Consider the following 26,753-nt stretch of genomic DNA (forward strand, 5'->3'; position numbering starts at 1 on the left):
CTGGGCAGCTGAGATGAACAACCATGAAGATCACCCTCTGCGTGTCCTGCTCCTGCTTGGCATATGGTGGGTGGCGTCACATGACACTCCCTCAATGTGTGTGTGTGTGGGGGGGAGGCAGGTCAGCACCCTTGAAAGGATGCAATATAAACCTTTTAAATAGATGGCAAACTGTCTTGAGGCATCTTAAGGATGGACACATTTACTATGGCATAAACTTTGAAGGACCCAAGTTCAATTCGTAAAGGGCCTTATGTCCACCAAACCTATGCCACAATGGACTTCAGGCACCACAAGTCTCATCACTGTTTTTCCTGCAAGAAACTGACACGGTTAGCTCTCTGGAAAATTTCAAATGATCAGTTGGAGGTGACAGTATGGAACTGGATGGAACAAAGGTCTAGTCCAGGCATAGGCAAACTCAGCCCTCCAGATGTTTTGGGACTACAACTCCCATCATCCCTAGCTAACAGGACCCTAGCTAACATCATCAGGGATGATGGGACTTGTAGTCCCAAAACATCTGGAGGGCTGAGTTTGCCTATGCCTGGTCTAGTCTGTTAAAAAGTAGCTTCAAGTGGTCATCTCTCCAGATGTTTGGGGCTAGATCTTGCCAGAATCAGCCTTGGATGGTTGAAAGAGTCAAGTCAATGTTCCAAGCCCAAATCTTTAAAATTATGGACTTCCGGTCGGCGCCAGCGCTTAATGGCGGTCCGAGCCTCGAGCTCCGAGGCAGGACTGCTCCGTTAGTTCGGGTCTCACCCGCTACGGCAAGCGGGGGACCCCTAAAATCACAGGCGCGGAGCCTGTGAACAAAGGAGATTCGGTGGGCACCCTTTGCGCCCCCCGGTACTGTGAGGGAGCCTTTTTAAAGGCTTCTGAGCGGCATCGGGGTAAGCGCGGTGCTGAGAGTCGTCACCCAGCTAGCGGAGTGAAGCCGCGTCGCCATGAGCGGAGAGCGCCGATTCCTTCCTGCAATTGGAATTTGACCACAACACCCGTGAGTAAGATTGGAAAAGTAACGGGACTTTTAAAAAAAAAAAAATTGGCTGAAAACGGGAAAGGCAAAAATTAAGGAAGTCTGCCTCCCCGGAACTGCAGAAGGAATAAAGCAACGAAAATCAAGCTGCACTTAAAGGGAACCTTTCTAATTTTTTTAAGCTGTCAAACTGACATCGGACTTAAAACCTCCCCCCAGATTGGCAGGAGAAGGGGGGAAGGGATTGGAACGTTGTTAATCTGCTGGAAAATTAATGGAAAATTAAGACCTTCCATTGCCAAACCCCCTGGGGTCGGGCTGCCCAAACAAGACACCGGGACGTGGACTGTCAAACTTTGAGAAGTGAGGACTTGTTTGCAAAAAAGTTATCGGACCTTAGATGTACTTTGCTGCATTTTGGCCACATAGAAAAATAGAGACTTTACAATTTGGACATTGGAAACTTTTGGCTACTGTTATACTCCCTTGCTTCTTTGTTTTCTTCTATCTCTGCCATTTGGATACAATTGAATGCTCCCTCTAGAGGGCTCTATCTGAAACTGTTGCACTTGAAAAAGTAACAGTGGGATTTTCCACTTGGGAATCAACTCTGTGAAAACGACCTTGAGGATATGAGTGCCCCTACAGAAGAGATAGTAACAAGGCAGAAAGCAAAACAATCTCACAAGAAAAGGGCCTCTATATCAGGAACTGCAGCTGTGCAGGAAAAAACACCAGCTTCTATGGATCCTATGACTCAGGCTCTACTTAAAATAAATCAATCCCTGGAAGCATTGACAAAACTTTCGACAGAGAATTCTAAAAAATTAACAGAGTTGACAACAAGGTTGGATGTGAATACGGCTAGTGTTGCATCGAACACAGATTCTATAAATAGATTAATTCAGGAAAGTTCAGAAACACGAAAGATTGCAGAAAGTGCAAAAATAACGGCTGAAGAGACAAGGGAAAAATTTGGGCCTATTATTAAAAAAGTGAATGAGCATGATGCAGCCCTCTCCTTATTGGAACTTCAACGTAAAGAGAAGAATTTAAAATTTAGATTGGTGCCTGAAGGGGAAGGGGACAACCTTGTGAAATTTCTCACAGAGAACATCATAACTTTTTGGCGGGAGGAATGGGAGGAAGATGAGGAACTTGAGATAATATCAGCCTTTCGACTGGGTAGAAGGCAGGACAAAAAACCAAGGGACTGCCTAATTACATTGAGATCAAAAGAAGAAAGAGATAGAATATTGAATTTGCATTACCAAAAGGCACTGGTGATCCAAAATTGTCAGATACAGATTTTTAAGGACATTCCTAAATACATTTTAGAGGTGAGAACATATTACAAGAGTTTAGTAGACCTGCTGAAGAAAAACACTATACCATTCAGATGGGAATTTCCACAAGGATTGTCCTTTAACTTCAATGGAAGGAAGATTAAAATAAAAACAATTCAGGACAAAGAACTATTTTTAGAGAAGTATCTGGAGGATCTGCAGAAAGGAACCGTGGAGGAGAGGGAACCACCCGATATAGCAAATTTGTCATTTGGACTTTCACTACCACCATCGGAGGAAGAGCAGAAGCTTGGAGCAGTTGGAGGAACAGCTACCTAAATACAAAATGTCTCTGCAACTCCTTAGTTGGAACTGTAATGGTTTGAACCTTCCTCGGAAAAGAAGACAGGTTTTTCACATTTTGAAGAAAGAACAATTAGACATAATATGTTTGCAAGAAACCCATATTGCCAGGATACACAGGAAATTATTAATAAATAAGAGACTCGGTCAAGAATTTATCTCATCAGACAAAGTAAAGAAAAGAGGTGTGGTGATCTATGCAAAGGAAAAGTTGGCTCCAAAATTGATATTTAAAGATGAACAAGGAAGATACCTGGCAATTGAAATACAAATTCAAGGAGAAAAGATATTAATTGTGGGAGTTTATGCCCCAAATGAAGGGAAGGCTGAATTTTTTAGGAAGTTGCATGAAACATTAGTTGACTTTTTAGATTATAAAATCCTAATGATGGGAGATATGAATGGAGTTGTCTCAACAAACATGGACAAAGCACAGAGACAAGTGATCTCGAAAGAAGGGAGACTACCAAGGATCTTTTTTGAAATGACTGAAACAATGGACTTGATTGACATTTGGAGAACAAAGAATCCTTTAGAGAGAGAGGGAACTTTCTTCTCAGAAGCAAAAATGACATGGACAAGAATAGACCAAATTTGGATTTCTAGTAGTCTGGCGTCAAGAACAAAAAAAGTAGAAATCTGCCCAAAAACGTGCTCCGACCATAATGCGGTCAAGATGGAGATGAAACTAACAACAACTGGTTCCTTTAGATGGAGAATGAATGACACCCTATTCAAGGACGAAGAGATCCATAAGAAGGCCCTTAAAACATTAAAAGATTACTTTGAGATCAACAGGAAAACAGATGTGGAAAAAAGAATAATTTGGGACGCAAGCAAAGCCGTGATGCGAGGTTTCCTAATTCAACAAAATTCTATTAAGAGGAAGCAACAAAATGAAAAGAAGGAAAAAATCTTAGAAAAAATAAAAGAAGGAGAGAAGAAGTTGAGGTCCAAACCAAAGTCTCATGAGATTTTGAGAGAAATAAAGTTTCATCAGATGCAATACATGGAACTCATGAACCAACAAATAGAATGGAAGATAAAGCAAATGAGACAAAAAACTTTTGAATCAGCGGATAAATGTGGGAAACTTCTGTCATGGCAATTGAAAAAAAGGCAGAAAATGAATACGGTAACAAGTTTAGAAATGGATGGAAAGATTATCCACAAACCCAACGAGATCAACAATTGTTTTCAAAGCTTTTTTAAGAAATTGTATGCACAAGGGCCAACCAACGAGCAAGAAATAGAAGAATTCATCAGAAAATACGGTTTACCAAAAATCTCAGAACAAAGTAAAAGGATCTTAAACGAGGAAATAACAGAACAAGAAATAGAGGGTGCCATTCAAAATATGAAATTGGGAAAATCACCAGGACCAGATGGCCTGACGGCCAAATACTACAAAATGCTGAAAGAATGGCTGATACAACCATTGAAGGAAGTTTGCAATGAAATTTTGAAGGGGAAAAAGGCACCTGAATCGTGGAAAGAGGCTTTCATCTCACTTATACCGAAAACAGAGACTGAGAAGAACCAAGTTAAAAACTACCGCCCTATATCTTTACTCAATGTGGATTACAAAATTTTTGCAGACATTTTGGCAAAAAGATTGAAAAGAGTGTTGGCAGAAGAGATTCATAAGGACCAAACAGGCTTTCTCCCAGGTAGACATATGTCAGACAATGTGAGGAACATTATAGACATTTTGGAGCTGCTGGACGTTGACATTAATAGGAAAGCAGTTTTGATTTTTGTGGATGCGGAGAAAGCCTTTGACAACATTTGTTGGACTTTTATGAAAAAGAATCTCCAAGGGATGGGGGTAGGCCAAGGTTTTGAAAACGGTATAGGTGCAATATATCCTCAACAAAAAGCCAAATTAATTGTAAATAATGTGGTAACAGAAGAAATACCTATAGAAAAAGGTACACGACAAGGTTGCCCAATATCCCCTTTACTTTTTATATCAGTCCTGGAGGTTTTGTTAAACATGATCAGAAAGGACCAGTTGGTTAAAGGAGTTCAGGTCGGAGTTAGACATTATAAATTAAGAGCATTTGCAGATGATCTAGTATTGACCTTGCAACAGCCAGACACTAGTACTAAAAGAGTATTAGAACTAATTGAAATATTTGGTCGAGTAGCAGGTTTTAAATTGAACAGACAAAAAACGAAAGTGTTGGAAAAAAATTTAACAATGGAAGAAAGAGAGAGTTTTCAGAATGAAACAGGCTTGGAAATAACAAAAAGGGTAAAATACCTGGGGGTAAACTTAACATCTAAGAATGTGAATTTATTTAAGGATAATTATGAAAAATGTTGGTCAGAAGTTAAAAAGGATCTGGAAATATGGTCAAGGCTGAAACTTTCCTTGTTAGGCCGAATCGCTACTATTAAGATGAATGTATTGCCTAGAATGCTGTTTTTATTCCAGACGCTGCAGATTGTGGACAAGATGGACTGTTTCAAGAAGTGGCAGAAAGATATATCAAAATTTGTCTGGCAGGGCAAAAAGCCCAGAATTAAATTTAAGATTTTAACTGATGCAAAGGATAGAGGGGGGTTTGCCCTGCCGGACTTAAGACTCTACTATGAATCAGCAGCTTTTTGCTGGTTGAAACACTGGCTACTTCTTGAGAATACTGACATTTTGGATCTGGAAGGGTATGACAATAGTTTTGGTTGGCATGCATATTTATGGTACGACAAGGTAAAGGTGTATAAAAGTTTTAAAAACCATATTGTAAGGAAAGCATTGTATAACGTTTGGACTAGATACAAAGATTTGTTGGAAAGTAAAACCCCTAGGTGGGTGTCACCAATGGAAGCTAGGGAAGTAAAAAAGCTTAATATGGATTCTAAATGGCCAAAATATCATGAGATTATAGAATACGATGGTGAAAGGGTGAAACTTCAGAGTTATGAGAAACTAAAACCTAAGGTTCGAGATTGGTTGCATTATCATCAGATAAATGAGACGTTTAAACAGGACAGGAAAATAGGATTTCAGAAAGAGAAGTCAAAATTAGAAACAGAATTGTTGGAACCCAATACTAAGAATTTATCAAGAATGTATAACTTGCTGTTAAAATGGAATACACAGGATGAAACGGTGAAATCAGCTATGATTAAATGGGCACAAGATATAGGTCATGATATTATGTTTGCTGACTGGGAACAGTTATGGACCACCGGTATCAAATTTACTGCATGTAATGCTTTAAAAGAAAATATTATGAAAATGATCTACCGGTGGTACATGACCCCAGTCAAGCTAGCAAAAATTTATCATTTGCCTAATAATAAGTGTTGGAAATGTAATGAGACTGAAGGCACTTTCTACCACCTTTGGTGGACCTGCCCAAAGGTTAAAGCTTTCTGGGAAATGATCTATAATGAAATTAAGAAGGTCCTTAAATGGACTTTTCCTAAGAAACCAGAGGCTTTCCTCTTGGGTATGGTGGGCCAAGTGGTGTTAAGGAAGGATAGGACATTCTTTATGTATGCCACTACAGCAGCAAGAATTCTACTGGCAAAGTATTGGAAGACGCAAGAACTACCTACTCTGGAAGAATGGCAAACAAAGGTGATTGACTTTATGGGACTGGCTGAGATGACGGGCAGAATCCGGGACCAGGGGAAAGAGACAGTGGAAGAGGACTGGAAGAATTTCAAAATATATCTTAAAAATAATTGTAAAATTGAGGAATGTTAAGATGTCAGGGGGTAAGAAGTAAAGAATTGCAGCAGTAAACAAAAAAACTTAAGAAATATTTACGAAAAGGAACTAAGACAATGGACTTAAGGGTTGCTAAAGAATTATTAAACAAGGATGCAGGGATGGGGAAGTATGGGGAAGTCAAAGAAAAAAGGCTATGAACCGATGAGTATGAAGTTATATTGTGTTACATTGTTCTTTATTTTATGTGTGGAAAATTAATAAAAATTATTATAAAAAAAAAAAAAAACAAATCTTTAAAATTATGACATTCCACGACTGAAAGCAGTCCAGCCACAAACCCTGTTGAAACTGTAGATGTTTTCGACCCCTTGTACAATGAGGTAACAGTTGAATGAGAGTAAGGAAAGCTGACCTTATATGTCCTCAGAGGCAGGTGGCATCGGCAAGTTCAGCACAGATATATTGATGAAGCCAGCTGAGGAAATGTTGACTACTGCCTATAGTTGTGTGCACACCTCGGGTAGAGACAAGGGTACATGCACAGCCTTTGTCCATCGCTCACGCACAAGCCATTAACTCTCAACCCACAGGAGAAAACGCAAAAACTGGAAAGACAGATGGAATGGCCTGCAGCAAAGGAGAACTGTAGCTTCAGAGACAGGGGGGAAATAACCTAGAGAGATCTGAAGTGCTCTCTTTTGTTGATTTTGTAGAGGACTTCGGTAAAGAGGAACAGAGGGCGCTGTGACATCTCTTATGCTGTTTTCCTTTGTTAGGTGTGGGGTTGACTGTCATATTCCGGCACAGCAGCCCCTTCGCCTTTCCCCTCCCCTTTGTGTTTTTCATTACATCGCCTTACTCATTAGTCACTGACAACATCCTGCGAGATTCAGGGGATCTGCAAGAGACCAGGTCAAGATGTGAAGAGCTAGACAGTTCTCTGCAGAAAAAAGATGGGACAAAGCAGTCGAAAGACCCAAAGCATCAGAGCACACAATGATGCTACAAAATAAGACGGTGGCAGCAGCTATCGGGTACCACAGTAGGCAGTGTATCCAGCCCAAATATGTCTTCACACATGTGAATTTTCTAGAAAATATTACTTAGTTGAATTTCTGCTTTTAGCAAATTCCAAAAGGGTAGCTGTTTAAGAAAAGAAAAACCAATATGGAGTCTTAAGGCATAGACGGATGGAAAGTCATAGCCAGTATTTCAGAGGTAAAGGTAAAGGACCCCTGACAGTTAAGTGCAGTCGCGAACAACTCTGGGGTTGTGGCGCTCATCTCACTTTACTGGCTGAGGGAGCCGGTGTACAGCTTCCGGGTCACGTGGCCAGCATGACTAAGCCACTTCAGGCGAAACTAGAGCAGCACACGGAAACGCCATTTACCTTCTCGCCAGAGTGGTGCCTATTTATCAACTTGCACTTTGACGTGCTTTCGAACTGCTAGGTTGGCAGGGGCTGGGACTGAACAATGGGAGCTCACCCTGTCATGGGGATTCGAACCGCCGACCTTCCGATCGGCAAGCCCTAGGCTCAGTGGTTTAGTGCCACTTGCGTCCCTTTTCAGAGGTAGACTGCCTCTAGTTAGAGAAGTTTGATTAAGCAGGGCTACACAACTTGTAACTTACCAAGCTGAACAGAACCAACCAGTCACATATGATAGTTCAGTAGGAGCTGAAACTTCCTGTTTCACTTTTTGCTACATTGGAACTGATTGCAGAAACAGAATTGGGAGGATGGGAAATTTGGTTGAGCTGTGCTTTGCATGGTGGTTCACAAGTTAGCTATCATGTCTAACAGCCACTGGCTGATTCTATGAGCTTGCTTAGTCCTTAAAAAAAAAGCAAAAAAAAAAGCTAGAGGACATCACCAAGTTTCAGTAAATCCCACATGTTAACAAACAGAGATATTGTGGGGAACCTCTACTGGTGGTCCCCCAAGGCTCAGAGGCATGGCTTGTAACTACTAAAAGCTATGCAAGTCCAGAAAACTCCCTCCCAGCTGAGTTTAGATAAACTTCAAATGCTTGACTTGAGACTTTCCTGTTCCAGAGGGCATTTTAAGGTAGCATTGGTTTTATGATAATTTTTGATGTTTTATTGCCTCATTTTCTTTGAGCTGATTTTATGGGAAACCTCTTAGGACTGCATAGGATTAAGTTGTATATAAATGTCTTAAATAAACAAATAAGAAAAATCCCATACAATGGGACAACTCAGTTAATGTAGCCTAACCAAAGGCATGCAGACAGCATGGGGAGGGAATATAATTTACAAGTAAAGAGGATCATAATTAATTTCCAGAATTCGCTACCACAAAATGTAGTGAGAGCCAGTAGCTTAAATGTCTTTTTAAAAATGATCCAACAATTCATATGTCTATTCGTCACTTTTAGCCAAGAAAACTTGAATCAAAGGACCAGGAAAACAACCTGTGAACAAATACATTTTGATTGATGACAACCTTCCTCAGGGACACAAGACTAAAGTTCCCTTGTAAAGACAACATCTCTCTCTTTTCTTTTCTTTTTTGCACTGGATCCTTTTCTTCTTTCTGTGTTGTATGGATGTCCCAAAATGATGACCATATAAGACTCTTTCTCCAGGCCACAGAAGGCACTCAAGCTGAAATATCTCATCTATTCAGGGATCATATTTACTGTACAAATGTTGGGGTTCCTGTTTGAAGGCAACTTGTTCACTCCTAGTTTGTTTATTGGCCTTGGGACTCAATGTTCCAGCATGTCTGTGAAATATTAACATTTCCCCTGAATTACATCACTGTGAGCTAAAAATGTATGTTTGTGGTACCTGTACCACCAGCCTGACAAAGCCCAACATCCTTGGGCCCAGACACTGCCAGCACTCCACGCACCAGCACTGGTGACCACACACTTGAGGTGGTAGACAATTTTGTCTAACTGGACTCCACTTCTCCTTCTGTGGCCTGGAGAAAGAATCTTATTTGGTCATCATTCTGGGACATCCATACAACACAGCTGGACAAGCGCCTTGGCAAGGCAGCTATGGCAATGGCTCACCTCTCCAAAATGGGGTGGAAGAATGTGATGCTAATGACCGTTATAAAAATGAAGGTCTACCAGGCTTGTGTGTTGAGCATGCTGCTTTATGGAAGTGAGCCGTGGGCAACTTACAACTGCCAGGAGCAATGCCTAAACGCCTTCTACATGAGCTGTGTCTGGAAGATTTGTGAAATCACATGGCAAGACAGAGCCTCAAACAAAGATGTCCTCTCCGATGTCAGAAAATAACTGTCAAAGATCAAGGCCTTATGCTGCTACTATGATGCAGACTTGATTGGCAATAACTATTTGGTGACAAGGGGTGTGTGTGCGTGTGTTGCTTTTAGTATTTATAGACAGGGCTTGGATTGGGTAAATTCATTTTGATTGGTCTGGGAAACTACAGATTGATTGACTGGAGGTTCCAGCCCGTGAAGAAATGGCAGTTAGCTGTCAGAAGTAACGTAGGTTGAGGAAGTCAGTTGACCAGATAAAGCTGAGGTGAAAGAATAGCTGAGATCTGAATATTAAGCTATTTTTCCCCAGTGTGATAACTATACTTTGCTGGTGGAGATCAAAGAAGGGCCAAGAGAGGATGACCCATGCAAAGGCCTTACCAGAAGAAGGTCACACAAGTGAGTTTTTTAAATCGGCCAAGCAGCCAGACATACAACTGAAGAAGTTATGGGGTCAGAAGCACATTGTCCCCAGTTGTTGGACAACGATATGATGAGTGAATTTGGCCTGAGGTAGTGGTGCTGTGGGTTAAAGCCTCAGCGCCTAGGGCTTGCCGATCAAAAGGTCGGCGGTTCGAATCCCTGCGGCGGGGTGCGCTCCCGCTGCTCGGTCCCAGCGCCTGCCAACCTAGCAGTTCGAAAGCACCTCCGGGTGCAAGTAGATAAATAGGGACCGCTTACCAGCGGGAAGGTAAACGGCGTTTCCGTGTGCGGCTCTGGCTCGCCAGAGCAGCGATGTCACGCTGGCCACGTGACCCAGAAGTGTCTCCGGACAGCGCTGGCCCCTGGCCTCTTAAGTGAGATGGGTGCACAACCCCAGAGTCTGTCAAGACTGGCCTGTACGGGCAGGGGTACCTTTACCTTTTTTTTTTAAAAGCCTTTTACTCTGACACCAGTGTGCTCCCACCACTGGATTTCGAATCTGTGTACGCATACCGTTAGCTACTATCTAGAGGTATCCTGTAGTTTCTTGTTAGCTGCTGCTGTTTCATGCGAATCCAAGCCAGCTCTGACCCAACTTGAGATCAGTAGTCATATCCAATTTGTACCTAAGCCCAGGAGTGTGCATTTGAAATGGCTGGTGGAACAATCTCATTTGCCTTCCTACCATCCTTGCTTGCACTCCTGCTGCGGTGAGGGGAGGGAGCCAATCAGGCTGGCTTTGCCTGCTGGTGATGTGACCCCATTGGCCACTGCTGGGAGCCAATCCCAGCTCCTGCTGCCTTTTGGGTTGTTACTGGCATGGCACAGTTGCACTTGGCAGTCTAAACCCATCTAACTCTCCTTCCTCTGGTGAATCCTCTTTCCTTGAACTAAGGTTACCAGATTTGTTTCAATGGATCCGGGGACACTCATTGCTCGCTACATACATGTGAATGCTGAGAAAGCTGTAAATCTGGGGACTGTCCCCAGGAAACGAGGACGTCTGGTAACCTTCCCTTGAACCCCCTCCCAATTTTATTTTTTATTTTTTGAGCTTTTAGACTCTCACCCCCTTCTTCCCTTCCTCCCTTCCTTTCTTTTCTTTTCTTTTCTTTTCTTTTCTTTTCTTTTCTTTTCTTTTCTTTTCTTTTCTTTTCTTTCTGTGTACCTGTGGGTAAAACATGCATTTCAATTAAATACAGACCATCCAGGTGATCAGCATTCTCAGACCGCCTTGTAGTATAGACAACAATCAGTTCTTCAAAAACTAACAGCACATTCCTAACCATTTCTAATCAGATGTAAGCCCCAGGGCCAACCCACCCATGAGGCAAGGTGAGGCAAATGCCTCAGGCAGCAGGGTCCACTGGGGCAGTAGATCTCAATGTCAATCTTCCTTCCTTCCCTGTTCCTGATGTACATTTTCCCTGACCCCTTATTCTATGGTCCGCCTCAAGTGCTAAAATGTTTTGGGCTGGCTCTGGTAATTCAACTGGCCTGGCACATAGGTAAGTGGGGTTAGGATCGCTGCTTTAAGCTGTGGTCCTACTAACCCCCTTACTTGAGAGTAAGCCCTATTGATGGCTTCCTTTAAGTGGTCATGTTCATGGCTCCCCTGTCAGGTTCATATTTTGTGCTTTCTCACTTGGAAGGGCGATGACAACCTCATAAAGATTATCTCAGGGAGGAAAGTGTTATGAGTACAGGTTGGGGTGGGTGAAAGGGTGGGGCAACCAGGTAAGTCACATCAGACAATGACATCCTCACCTGCTCTTGAGGACACACAGCCGAGGAGGTGGAAACACATCAAAGAGTAGCGATGCTTACAATGATGAGGAAATTCGAAATGAAAGCAGCTAGAAAAGCCCAACGTTGCCTCATTTTAAGCTGGCAATGTGTACACAGCCAGCGTCTCTGGAGTCCTTAGAAACTGTCACTAAGCATATGTAAGACCTCAGTGTAAACACCAGTACTCCCTTATGTACATAATAACCCTTTGATAAACAGTTAATAGCTGGCTCTGTCTCTAGTGTTGGTGGCAATCTCACGCCAAAGCCTACCATACCAGGCTCTCAGGAGTTTTAAAATGCATTCTAAGGGAATAGGTGACGGCAGAAAAAGGTCAGATCGAGTAAATCCAAATTATGGAGGCAGGAGAGTTCCATGGGCCCTGGAACATAAAAATTAAAGAAGCAGAAATATTTAAATTTGTGTTGGAACTAGAGAACTGTTTCCCTGCAGAGGTTATGCTGGAGAAAGGCAGTTCTTTGCTGCCAAGATGGCTGCATAGGTATTCATAGCATGCCCTTTGATACAGGAGAACTCCCAAGCTATGAACCTGAAGTCCTATTCACAGGTTTCATTATATGTATGGCACTCATGTGTGGCTTTAGGAGTGAGGATGGGCTTCTAGCCCCATGACTGATGCTTGCACCCCCCTTGCTGCGCTGCCCCAACCTTTGCATGTTGAGATGTTGCAGGCCAAGCATAGGGAATCTGTGGCCCTCCAGATGTGCCTGGACTACAGCTCCCATCATCTAGGATGGCAGTTTGCGCCCAATAATATCTGAATGGTTACAGGTTGGCATGGTGGGCTACAAATTTGACAAAGCCTCTCAATCTTCTGAGACCTACCATTTCCCTGTATAGTAATTTTTTTTGGCAGAAGCAGATTCCCAGAATTTGAAACCTATTCTGTAATGTGCTGCCTGAAGTTATTCATTCATTCAGTCATTCATTTCAAGTTTATACATTTCCACTAATTTTACAATCATTTTGACATTTCAATATTCAGTACTGTAAACCATTTCCATTCACACACACACACACACACACACACACACACACACACACAAACAAACAAACACACATAGTTATCTTGATTTCTTATTCTTCCAGTAAGTTTCGCCACTTCTGCATATTCCATCAGTTTTTGTATCCATTCTTCCTTTGCTGGGACTTCTGCTTCTTTCCATTTCGGGACAAGTAAAATTCTTGCCGCTGTAGTAGCATACATGAATAAATTTCTATACATTTTAGGTAGTTCTGTCCCTATAATTCCCAAAATGTGCTGCCTGAAGTTAAGAATCCTAATGAAAAGCTCATTCTGTCAAACTGCCTCCAGTGTGGATGTCGGTAGCTTTGCTTTTTCTTGTTTCATGGCTTCTGAGGCAGCCTGCAGTATCTCCTCTCACCTGTGGGTGGGGGGTGGGGATGCAAAGCTTCTTCACCACCCCACTCTTCTCCCTGCGGTGGCTTTGGCCCACAGTATGGAGACCCAGAGATTGAAACACAGGGGCAGGAAGAGCTACTCCATTGTGGAAGAGAGAAAAAGCTTCCCTCACCTGTCCTGCCCCTCATGACCACAATGATATGAGCAACTCATATGAAGGAATTCTGTAAACTTATAGATTTGCTAACTTACTCGACCAAAGGAATTCTTCAGTGGTTATTTAGTCTAGGCAGAATTAATTAAACCCATATAATCCCTGCCAGATGTTTATCCGCTGCCCACTATACGACTCCTGACAAGTTTTAATTTTAATGCATTTCCAATTATGGGTTTTCTCCACCTCCCTAATACATCTGCACATACAATCCTCTCTCTCTCTCTCTGTGTGTGTGTGTGTGTGTGTTGGCGGCAGGAGGACCTTTTCATTCTGGTTAACCTAAATCTTCCTTTCTGTAAATTCAGCAACTTGCTTCTGGCCTTACTTCCGTTGCCATGGTGAACAATTTATCACTAACCCCCTTTTATAACAACCTTTTACATAGCAGAATATGGTTATGTCTCCCCTTTCATACCCCCCCACCAAGAAATAGCATGGCAAGTTCTTTCGACTCTCTCCCTAAAAAAACTCCTTCCTAAACAATGCATTTCACTGCATCCTTCTGAAACTAGGCTAGGCTACTTAAAAAGGGTTAAGTGTATGCCAAAACCAAAAATTATACTTGGGATGGGGCCCAACATTTACTAAGTAAGGGTTGGTTCTCAAATTTCACATTAAGGTGATTGTACAGATGGAAGAATATTATTTTGCAGGACTTATTTAACAGCCTTCCTAAATACCATTATTATTCCAATTTATTAGTCACTTGACACATAAGGAGCCTCCAAGTGAATTACAAAATTACAGAATTAAACAGTACCATATATATGATATACTTCCAGGGAACCCTAACTGCTATCTGGTGCCTCAGCTTTTGCAAATCAGAGAGCACAATTCGAATACCCGTAATCCTTTGTGGTCATAGTGAGCAAAATAAATCCTGCATATTACATGCTTAAGCAACTGTGGTTTGATTGTGTAATGAATCAATCAAGTTTGATTTATTAGTCACAGTTTCCATTCAACATCATAAAATGTGGTAAAAGCTTATTCAAAGCAATGCCAACCAATACTTATTAGGTACTCTGCACTGTTTGCAGCATCGTGCAATGATACAGCAGAAAGGGGAAGACACAGGCTGGATCTAGACCAAAGCTTTCCAAACTGTGTGTCATGACACATTAGTGTGTCGGCTGCAGTGTGTACCTGTGTTGTGTGAATGCTCCCCGTGCTCCTTCTAGGGCTGGAAAGGGGTTAGTTTAACCTCTGGTTTGCTAGTAAAACTGAATTACTGTGTTGTGGAATGATGTATGTCTAAAAAGTGTGTTACCAACATGAAAAGTCTAGAAAGCTCTGATCTAGACACATTAAAAACAAACAAACCATGTTTCAGGAAAACATTACCTCAAAATGGGAAATCAGTTGCCGAAAGATAGAACTCTATAGCGCCATCTGGTGTCACAGTGTTATAACACAACTAAAACACTTTTAAAAACTACTAATGTAGCTGAGTCCTAGGACTAGAAGAGGCAAAAGTAGACATGGATCTTGGCAGGCATTGGCTGGGGTAAGTGTTTGTTGGGTTTTGGAGGGTGAATATCTCATCCCATCTAACAAGAAACTTAGGTAGTGACAGCCACCAGGGATCAGGGGTGCCAACGTGAATAAAATATTGGTGGGGCCTAGGTAAGCCCCGCCCCACATAATTGATCACAAGACATGGCACACACGTACCATTTGAACAGCAATGTCCATCAACCTGGGGGGCGTCCCCTCAAATATTTAATGGGGGTGGTAAAGGGATCTCGGGACGCAGGTGGCGCTGTGGGTTAAACCACAGAGCCTAGGACTTGCTGATCAGAAGGTCGGCGGTTCGAATCCCCGGACGGGGTGAGCTCCCATTGCTTGGTCCCTGCTCCTGCCAACCTAGCAGTTTGAAAGCATGAAGTGCAAGTAGATAAATAGGTACCGTTCCAGCGGGAAGGTAAACGGCGTTTCTGTGCGCTGCTCTGGTTCGCCAGAAGCAGCTTAGTCATGCTGGCCACATGACCCGGAAGCTGTATGCCGGCTCCCTCGGCCAATAAAGTGAGATGAGCACCGCAACCCCAGAGTCGGCCACCACTGGACCTAATGGTCAGGGGTCCCTTTACCTTTACCTTAAAGGGATCTCAACCCCTAAGAGTTGACTCCTGTGCCAGGGATGTAGTGCCAGGGTCACCAAGCACAAAGAGGGATATACGCTTGAAGGAATCAAACCCAAGATTTGCAGAAGTACAAATAAATTTCTTAAAAATAAAATAAACAATGGGCCAAAGCAGCTCAGTGAGAACGGAGCATGCTCAGTAGCCACAGAATGTAGAGTCACAGCTGATAAAGAAAAAGGGGAGGAGGTGGATGTTTTGCTTGGAGGGAGTGGCTGCTTGGAACTCTGAGTAAGAGCTCCCTATAAGGGGCTAAGATACAGTGCAACATTTTGTTGTTGGTCGCTCTGGTGTCGCTTTATTTGCTGTAAGATTCAAGAAGATTCATTCTAGCTGGCGGAATTTCCCTGTCTTCAAATACAAACACCAGGGGTGAGCAACCTACCAGCAGAGAAGACAAAGAAGAAGGAATTAAGGCCATTAAAGGTGGGGCGGGGGGAGAAAGAGAAGATATAAATCAGAGGACCAAAAAATAGAGGGAGGGAGACAAAGACAGCCCCCTATAACCGCAGCACCTGCTCCCCACACATTGCAGTAGCAACAACAAAACTATATCTACACCCCATCTTGTCCTTACAAAGCGAACTGTATTCTTTTTAAAAAGTAAGAAAGAAGAGGAAACTGTCTTCCTTGGTAGGTTATGGGGGGCGTGTTGGGAGGGGGAATCCAACTATAGCTGCAGTGCAGCTCCCTTCTCCCCTCTTATAATCTCTGTCTTGTAAAGAGGACTGTGCAGGCATGAAAGAATTGGAAATCTTCTCCCTCGCTGGGATACCTGCTGCTTCCCATGTCCTTCTGGTCTTTGGAGTCTGCAGAACTCTCCTCTTTTGCTGCTGAGTAGTTCTCTTGCACAATAGCACACTACACTCCAGCCTGAGGAGACTGAGTCAGAAGCAGCTGGCAGGAGTGTACCACACAGCCACTGGGGGAAGCTGGAACTTTACGGGTGGTGGGTGCTGGTTAGGAACACCCCTATTTCATGCTAAAAACTGTTCTGAGTGCTCCTGAGGGACTAGGTGTTGCCGGTCACAAGGAAACATGGCTTAATGTAGGATTCTTGAGCCTCATCACTTACCAGGCTACTTTCAGTGGGAATTGCTAAATGCTGTCTCTACAAGGGAAGGAATTGTTTTAAAAAATATCCCCAAGACCGGAGTCGGATGTAGCAACATGCAGAGTGTGTACAGACTTGCAGCTTGTGGCTGACAGAGACTGGAAAGAGAGATTGAGCAAATGATCGGATTGTGATGACTGATTAATATGTTTGTATATGTGGATAGAAAACAGGCTCTGGTTCTGAGGGAAGGCACAGTTCCAGAGGCTGAAGCTGAAAATCCCTGTAAGGGTGCTGGCTCTACCATTTGGACAGGCCTGGATAAATGGTATGAAGGAAATAAGACAAATATGAGAGATGGACCTAAGTAGTATGTCTTACTATATAATAAAATTGTAAGGCTATCATCACATGGCAGTTTGTGCGGCTACCAACAGGTGGCCCTAGCAACTCTACCATGACAACACACCAGTAAGCAGGTGAGCAAGCAGGCAGGCAGCCCAGGTGAACTTTAAAAAGGGGTTTGGGCAGGTTATGAGGGGAAGTTTGGGGGAAGGTGGTGGGATGAGCTGGGAGCATAGGCTTTGGGTGACCTGTGAGAGGATAAGTGAGGGTTGAGCTCCTGTAAGGAACATTGCAAGTAGCATAAGACTATGAGAAACTGCCTGCCCCTTGCAGGAATTCTCAGCTTCAGCTTCCACAGCTAGGAAATTGGCTTAAAATATGAGTGTCTAAGGTTGTACCCTTATTAGCCTAACAGTTAATCTGGCTCTCTCTGGGATGGCAATCTGGAGAAAAGAATGACAGAGAAGTAAGTAAATCAGAAACAGCATCCCTCACAATAAATCTCTCTGTGGGGCAGTGGCTGGGACCCAGAGGTCAACAGAGGGCTCACGGAGAAGAACTGGACCAAAACTTTCAGAAAAAGTCACCAACATGGCCTTTGCTTTTCCCCTTAGTTTTAACTGGGACTGCTATTGCCTTCCATTGAAAGAAACCATTACTGGGGGTCCCCCCCTGTAACTGCTGGGAAGGGGTATATTCACTTCTTTGACATGTGATTTGGTTACCTTGCACAATTCATGTGAGCAGAAGTCTCTGGGATCATCCATCACTTTGCCCACTTCTACCCCCTGGCTTCCTTAAGGTAAATGGGAACCCTGATGGTTTATTTTTGAGGGTTCCCCTATTCCTGAAGCCAACTCTATGCCTACAGTTGTTTTAGTATCTGAAGCGGGTGTGTGTACACACACACACACATGCAGAGAGAGAGAGAGAGAGACAGTGTGTTGTTGTTTCAAATGAAATAATGGATTTTAGCATCCAAACAAGTCATGTTTTGTTTGGCTCTAAGTCACCTTTTTAATAACCCTGTTTGATGCTTCTGCACAGCAGAAGCGAATGAAATGCAATGAATGCAAAAAGTCAATCAAAAGTCTATTTCCTTTAGCAAATCCACTCAATTAATCTTTCCGGGTTTCTCTCCCCCACCTTCTTTCTTCTTTAAATAAATGTGAAAGCAACAGCTCACAAAGCTGGTCTTGAAAATCCTCCGCTGCTGCCTGTGTTTCCTCTCAGAGCTGTAGGTGTCAGTATAAACATGGCTTTGAGGTCAGGTGCTTCTGGGATGTCATTCGAACCCATTGAGCTGTCCACATTATTGAAGGAGTCGGCATTCAGATGTTCAGCATGCATGGGACATTGTCTGCTCGGCTGTTTGAAGCCCTGGCAGCAGCAGATGACATCTGGTGACTAATGGGCTCAGATGTGAAAGCCGTTCCCACAATGCTTTGGGCTGCAGCTGCTCCAAAACCACAGCAAGAAGCTGGAAAGAGAGGAGAGGATCAGTCGAGGGAAAAAAACAAATCAATACCTCCTGATTTCAGAGGAAGTCAAACATGGCCCTGACTACAAATACATTTTCCCAACCTGGCCTTTCTGGGCAAATGAAAAAGAACCACACAGCTTACTGCATTGTGGTTTAGTTTATGCCACTCGAAAGCACACCCCTTTATTAAAATGACACACATTATGTGCTGCATGATAGTGAAATGAAGCCAGATTGTGTTTTCCATGAGGAAAATCTTTTCCACAAGAAGAAGATGCCTCTGAATTTCTCTTGGTGGAAAGAGAAAAAAAAAGGGGGTCGGGCAGGATCTGCTGCCGGTTTAGAATAATGTTTGAAGTGGATACATTTTGCTAAATGTTTAGAGGCCAGTTGATTACTGTTGAGGGGAATGGCAGAAGAGAATCTCCCCATGGATCCGGCTGGCAAACTGGACGCTCATTTTATAGTGTTGTGGTTTGAGGACCCGACCCCCACTCGCCCAGGACGACAAAGAGAAATGAGGCCGGGGGGGAGGCTGGCACTGCAGCATAAAGGCTGCTGGACACGCCCCCCCATGGCACCTGGTTGGACAGCCACGGGGGGGGGGGGGGGGACGTGAGTGCCAGCCAGGTGAGCTGGAGGCAGGGGGCAACGCCCCCTGCTAGGAGCGGTGCTCGGGCTCCCGTCCACAACCACTCCCCTCTCTTTCAGGGAGGAGAGTCTTTGCTTACTTAATTAATAGCAAATAGATTACTAACTGGGACAGGTTTTTCAGAACATCCCTTGGCAGTTTTGAAGAGAACTATATGGGCTTCTGGTCTGCTTCCAGGATGAACAGAAAATACTGGTTCTGACCTTTAAAGCAGGGGCGAAACTAGGCTTTATTTCACCTGGGTCAGAGACCCAGTTTGGCACACACACCCATGTGCATTTGTGTACACACACACACAGGCTAGGAGCTCCCATGGAGCACCTCTGCAGGCTTCACCTGGGGCAAAAAAAACCCTGGCTAGTCCCCTCCCCTCCCCATAGCTATGGCTCTGCTTCAAAGCCCAGAATGGCCTTCTTCCACATAAACCTTCCCAGACCCTGAGGTTGTATTCTCCCCCCACCCACACAAATATTTTATTAAATTTTTCATGGTGCAATAAAATAATATTAACACCAATAGTAATCATAATAAAACACAAAATTATATGTACGATACGATACGATAATCTTTATTGTCATTGTCCCATACAGAACAACGAAATTGAAAACCTACATAAGACATTCAAAACCCAACAAGCCTGCTATCCCAGCTATCCCAACCTGGTTAGCCCCCTAAAAACTCTGATACCCCATTTTTAAATACAATATACTCCCATACAGACTCCTTACAATGCTTTAAAACCAAAATCGCATTTGGGGAGAAACTGTTTCTTAGGCGTGTATATAGCCCACTACCATAATTATACCTTAATCTTCACATCTAAAGAAGTGAGTCTTCCCAGCTCTCGCCTGAAAAAAGTTTTCCCTTTCCTCAGCCTTGAGGGAAACTCACTCTAACCTGTCTCTACACAGGTCTCTCTCTTCTCTCCATCAACCCCTCTAAATGTATCTTCATTTAACCTGACCCTTAGATTGTATTCTTTGAGATTCACCATCATCTGAGGTAGCAATCCTAGATAGGACCTTTGAAGTGTTGGCACCCCAGAGGGTCTGATACTTTTACTTCCAAAGAACCTGACTGATGAGTATTCATTCGGATCAGACTGCAGGGTGGTTGCATCGAGCAATTATTACCCCGTGCTTTCCAGGGTGCCCTGTCACTTTCCTTAGCACAAAACGTCATTTTAAAAAATCGGTTTTGTTGTACATGAGCACCAAATCCGCTTTCTCTGTGCAACCTGAATTTGCCAGTGTGTAATTGAACTGCATCCTTAAAGAGTGACAGTCTGGAAGTGTCTGGTGTTCCTTTATTTTTTATTACTGACACATCTTGCCATTACTAATGCTCAGTAATATTCTGCTCTTTTATGGTTATAATGAGATGATTGTTGTTTTAAATAGTTCTTTTATTTGTTAGCAGCTCTGGAGGCTTCAATGTTGGAAGAGTGGGGTGGAAATGTTGTTAAATACATAAGAATTAGATTCAGCCAGTTAAAGCAGAACTAACATAAGCCCCTTCCTCAATTTTTTGCAGGCTGGGGCAAAATTTCTACAACCCAGCTCAAACTATATTGTTGCATCAATTTGCAAATATATTTTAAGAAGTCATCATAAATAAATTCAGCCTTTTAAGGCAGGTTTTCTCACAACATACACAATACTGCCTAATATGTGCAGTCCTGCAAGCACTTTAATATATGCTCTTTTATGCTTACTTTCCTCTAATATATGCACTTTCTATAAATCTTTAGGTTGGGGAACTGCATCATAAAATGCAGAGATGTGTGGATTTCAAAGGGCAGCGTTTAGGTTCACATATTATTATTTTTATTTAAAAAAAGGGGACGCAGGTGGCGCTGTGGGTAAAACCTCAGCGCCTAGGACTTGCCGATCGTATGGTTGGCAGCTCGAATCCCCGCGGCGGGGTGCACTCCCATTGTTCGGTCCCAGCGCCTGCCAACCTAGCAGTTCGAAAGCACCCCCGGGTGCAAGTAGATAAATAGGGACCGCTTACCAGCGGGAAGGTAAATGGCGTTCCGTGTGCTGCGCTGGCTTGCCAGATGCAGCTTGTCACGCTGGCCACGTGACCCAGAAGTGTCTGCGGACAGCGCTGGCTCTCGGCCTATAGAGTGAGATGAGCGCACAACCCTAGAGTCTGTCAAGACTGGCCCGTACGGGCAGGGGTACCTTTACCTTTACCTATTATTATTTTTTTAGGAAGGGTGAATTAGGCAGGTTCACATTAAAATTCAAACTGAATTGAATTTCTCTGCCATCCCTAATCAGCCTTTGTTTCTCGTACAGAACAGGGAAACTCATCCTTCACAATTGTTGCAGAATCAAAGGCAGAGGCATGGACTGGAGTCAAATATTTTACATGTGACTGGCAATTTGTTTCTGATGCCAAGGAGAAACTATAGAAAGGCCTTCGTGCTGCATGTGGAGGTAATTTGCGTGTCATGAGAAAAATGATGTCGCAAGCCACCTAGACATATGAGATGGGGAAAATAATGCATTCCTTTGGTAGGACATTAGGAAATGTTTAGAGCTAGTGTTGAAAGGCAGGTAATTTCCTTAGCTCCCGGCCACTCCACCTCCAAAAATAAATCAGTATTTTCGATTCGAGAGAAATACCAAAACAAGTAAAACCAGAAATGGAATGGCAGGAAGGAGATCCCAGGCAGACGTTTGCACCATTAAGTGCTGAGACAAAGGGGAAAGAGCTTGTGTCAGATAGTGGACAGTGTCAAACAATGAATGGGAGATTGGGTTTCAGTTTGCCACTCAGCCATGGACCTCACTTGGTCAGTCACATTCTCTCTGTCTCTCCGCCTAGCCGCTTCACAAGGTTTATTTGTTTAGGATGAAATGCGAAGAAGGAGAGAGAGACTGTGTAGGCTTCCCTGAGCTCATTGAGGAGAAGAGCAGAATAAAAACATAATAGTCAAGACAGGGGGCTGTAATTGTCCCCCCTCCTCTTCTCCTTCTGAAACAAGCCTTCCTTTGTTTTGGAGAGTATTTGGCACCCAATGGTGAAAGTGTGTGAAACTGTTTGCAATGGGCAGGTGTCAGCGAAAGAGTGAACATGCTGTTTTGCAGAAGCAAATGGGTCAGTAGCACTGAGCTTAGCACAGAAAGGGGTGGTCCCCATTGCTTTAGCACTGGGGGTGTCAGCTCTTCCCCGTCCTCCCAAACATAAGCGGATCAGAGGAGAAAATGGCCACAAACAGCCACAAAGATGTGTTCAAGACTGGAAGGAAGAAGGTTGTTTTTTTTTTTTTTTTGCAAACGTTTTTATGCTCTCCACACCTTTTGCAGCAAAAACCAAACCTCGCGAAAATAAAGCAAAGGGCGCTGAAAAACAGTACATAGGAGGGACACATGCTGCTGTCTCTCGCCGCTGCTGTCTCATAGAAAAGTGCAAAGGCACTTCTTATAGTAGTTACTGGCAGTTCCCAGCTCCCATGCAAAGAAATGGCAGCAAAATTGTCTTTGTAGGCAGGCATCCCTAACATTACCATTGCCCTTAACTGTCACCGTGTATAAAGTGTACTGTGTGGACAGCAACTTAGAACAAGTGTGAAATAAATGTTTGAGAGGCAGACAAGATATAAACAGAGGTATCTTGAAATAAAGATTTCTACTTGCACCTGCATCACACACAGCTTAACAAAAGAAAACAATTAGTTCAACCTGTATTTTCAGGCCATTTTTTGGTTGTTAGTTTTGGCCGCTGAGACATTGAAAAACAATCTCTGCCCTTTGCATATCAGTCGTCACAGATCCCCTCTTCTCCAGGCTTCTACTGAGAGCACACCATCAACAAAGGATTCCGCTTCTCCCAGAAGATAAAGGTCATACTCGGAGTAGATCTACTGAAATGATTGAACACAGCTTACTTTCAGTTGGTCTACTCTAACTTAGCTGGATTCAACCAAGTGACACCTTTCACCAGGTGGTGTGGGGCTACCTTTGAAGGTGGCCCGGAAACTACAACTAATCCAAAATGCGGCAGCTAGGCTGGTGACTGGGAGTGGCCACTGGGACCACATAACACCGGTCCTGAAAGACCTACACTGGCTCCCAGTATGTTTCCGAGCACAATTCAAAGTGTTGGTGCTGACCTTTAAAGCCCTGAACAGCCTCAGCCCAGTATACCTGAAGGAGCGTCTCCACCCCCATCATTCAGCCCGGACACTGAAGGGCCTTCTGCAAGAAGTGAGGTTACAGGGAACCAAGCAGAGGGCCTTCTCGATAGTGGCACCCACCTTGTGTAACGCCCTACCAGCAGATGTCAAGGAAATAAACAACTACGTGACTTTTAGAAGGCATCTGAAGGAAACCCGGTTTAGGGAAGTTTTTAATGTGTGATGTTTTATCGTGTTTTTAACATTCTGTTGGGAGCCACCCAGAGTGGCTGGGGAACCCCAGCCAGATGGGTGGGGTATAAATAATAAATAATAATAATAATAATAATAATAATTATTATTATTATTATTATTATTATTATTATTATTATTATTATTATTAATTGAATTTGTATCCTTCCTTTCCTGCCAAAGGAGCCCACAGTGGCAATCATTGCCCTTGAGTTACCTCTAGGAACTGGGCTCTGTTCTAGAAAGAGAGCTTTTTTTTGTTGAAAGATATTTGTTGATAGTGGGACGCAGGTGGCGCTGTGGGTTAAAGCCTCAGCGCCTAGGACTTGCCGATCGAAAGGTCGGCGGTTCGAATCCCTGCGGCGGGGTGCGCTCCCGCTGCTCGGTCCCAGCGCCTGCCAACCTAGCAGTTCGAAAGCACCTCCGGGTGCAAGTAGATAAATAGGGACCGCTTACCAGCGGGAAGGTAAACGGCGTTTCCGTGTGCGGCTCTGGCTCGCCAGAGCAGCGATGTCACGCTGGCCACGTGACCCGGAAGTGTCTCCGGACAGCGCTGGCCCCTGGCCTCTTAAGTGAGATGGGCGCACAACCCCAGAGTCTGTCAAGACTGGCCCGTATGGGCAGGGGTACCTTTACCTTTACCTATTTGTTGATATGGAGATCCATTACATTTTCCTGATGATTAGCTAAGGAGTTTAAGGGACACCCGTCCTCCTCATGGGAGCTAGCTGGACAGGAGAAGCAAGGACTGAATGCAGTCTTCTGCCCTAGCATTCCACATATAGAAGCTAACTGGACTAGCAGTTGCATGTTCAATACTGGCAACAGATAGCATCCTCCATGGCACCTGAGGGCAACAACGTCATTTGGGGAGCACAAGGTGGGCTGTGTGGCCTGCATAGTTCTGTGCTCCAACAGAAGGTGGGCATGGCAAGGGCACTTAGGAGGAACTGTTGGGTTGGGGGCTGCTCCTGGTGCCCTCCCCCTACCATTTGTCACTTGAGGTGGTTGCCTCACTCTGCGCAATGCTAGGGCTGGTCCTGTCAACCAGCTGTTGCATGATCTCATGTAACCTGGCCCCAGATACTTGGCAATCTCAAAGCAGACTGCCTGTGGGAGTGTGGTGTACCAATGAGCTCATAAACCTGTCTTCAACAGATGGAAGGGCTGGCTATATGAAGTGCTGCTTCCAAGTGGCCTCCTTTGCTTCTGCAGGCAGCAAGAAGGGAGTTGTTTTGTGTCTCAATGGGCCTGAAACCCCAGTGCCCCTGCAACATAGCATGGAGCGGATTTCATGATTGGCTGCATGGTGCTGTAGTAATTCACACAAACAGATGAAGGAGACTTATCATCCAACATTCACTGGGTGAAGATGAGTATATGTTTGTTACGTTATTTGCCACTGACTCACTGAATGTAACAATGAGTGATGGAGGGAAACAACCAAGATATTTCCAGGAGGTCTGGCAGTACATCTTATTCCTGCTATTTTACTGCCTGAAACCACATTCTTAAACGATAGCTTCTTTTTAGTTCTTTCACACAAAATCTCATTCTTCAGCTGTGCTCCTTTGCTCACTTACCTGGGAGTAAGTACCACTGAATTCAACAAGGCTTACTTATGAGTAGACATATACAAGATTGCACTGCTAACCATTTTGTTGTTTCATGAAGGATGCTCAGATATAGACACATCTTTCCCCCTTGATTAGGGTTGCCATATTTCAAGAGCTAAAAATCTGGACACAAAAAGTTTTAGAGCTGTTTTAGGGCAATTTCTCCATAGCTCCTCTGTCAGCACTGAGCCTGAGCCACCCACATCAGAGCCCAAGCCATCTCCAGAGCCTGAATAAGAGCCTGGGTCGTCCACACCAGAGACAGAGCCACACACACACTCCAAAATTTTGTTTTTTAAAAAACCCAAATCCAAGACATTTGCTTTCAAATCTATAATTCCCCCCGGATGGGCTTGTAGGACCCCCAAAAGCAGACGTGTCCAGGAATTTGCTGGCATATGGCAGCCTCATACGCTCCAACATTTCTCTGATGAAAATAGGGACATCCTATTCCATAACGATAATTTTACTATTTATCCTCCACACAACTTATTGGGTTGCCCCAGCACTCTGGGCAGATTCCAACATATATAAAAACATAATAAGACATTTAAAAAACTTCCCTATACAAGATTGCCTTCATACAGCTCAGGGGTTGGATAACTCCATACCTGCCAACATTTCTCCAATGAAAATAGGGACATCCTAAGGAAAAGTGGGACATCCGAGGATCAAATCAGAAACCAGGACAGCTTCTCTAAATCAGGGACATCCCTGGAAAATAGGGACATTTGGAGGGTCAGCAACTCTACCCTTGATTTGTATGGCATGTTCATTATTTGGACATGTATATTTGTGTACATTAATACAGATGATGGCCCCTGCCAAAAGCCAGAAATGAGCACTCAACTTCCAGTTCTGCAGATCTTCAACCTTGTAGTTTTCATGTTGTAAACTCCTGATCACAGGGACCAGCTGGGTTTTTCTTTTGCTTATGCAATTTCATAAAGTGTCACCTGTGAAGACGGTACTGTATAACACTAATACACAACTGTTATAAGTCGTCATGCAACCTTCCTGAGGCCCATACAGGGAACATCATTTACAGGACAGGGACAAGGTTCATGAAAAACTTGAGTCTGGGGACCCAGGTCTCCAGAACATCTGAAAGTCAGTAGAGATAGGGCAGGTGAGATTTAGAAGAGAGACATGACGAGCAATGGGATAACAGTGGGCAGGAGAAGAATTAAGCATCCTTTTACAACCTGCCACTTCTCCATTCCTATCCTGCAAATAACCCCATTCTTTTTAGCAGATGCTGGTTTCCATACCCAATTCTGCTTTCTGAAGGTCTAGTGAAGGCCTCAACAAAAATGGGGCAGAGGAGACACACAGCAATCAAAGTGAAGACCACGTGCAGCAGAATGCAGACTGACCTCTCTCAGCTGTTTGGAGCAGACCTGGAACTTAAAAGAAATCAGCAACTGCCACAAGGATTGCCTCATAAGGCTTCAGGTGGTCTCTTTGGTATCTTCCTCATTTTGCCATATCTTCATTTTCCATTGTGTCTCTCTCAGGCCAGCAGATTATGTCCTCATGGTGAAGAGCTGTTATGAAGCCAGTCACAAGGTAAGTTTTATTTGTCTTCCAGAGACCATTGTGACCTCATGATGGCCTCACACTGCTTGTGACCTCATACTGGGATGTCTCTGATGTAACAGAACCTGGCATGAATCAGAACTGAGCCAACTCCC

General features: G+C 43.7%; 1 long non-coding RNA gene across 1 annotated transcript; it reads right to left on the minus strand.

Annotated features, from left to right (window-relative positions):
* Positions 1–17,922: 17,922 nt before the first annotated feature.
* On the minus strand, positions 17,923–26,750 carry LOC307216600. Its single transcript, XR_013839194.1, has 2 exons — positions 26,436–26,750; positions 17,923–18,410 (listed from the first exon to the last, which is right to left on the minus strand). It is a non-coding gene; the product is annotated as an uncharacterized lncRNA (long non-coding RNA).
* Positions 26,751–26,753: the final 3 nt, after the last annotated feature.

The sequence above is a fragment of the Podarcis cretensis genome (assembly GCF_951804945.1).
Source record: "Podarcis cretensis genome assembly, chromosome: 5".
Classification (NCBI taxonomy): Eukaryota; Metazoa; Chordata; class Lepidosauria; order Squamata; family Lacertidae; genus Podarcis; species Podarcis cretensis.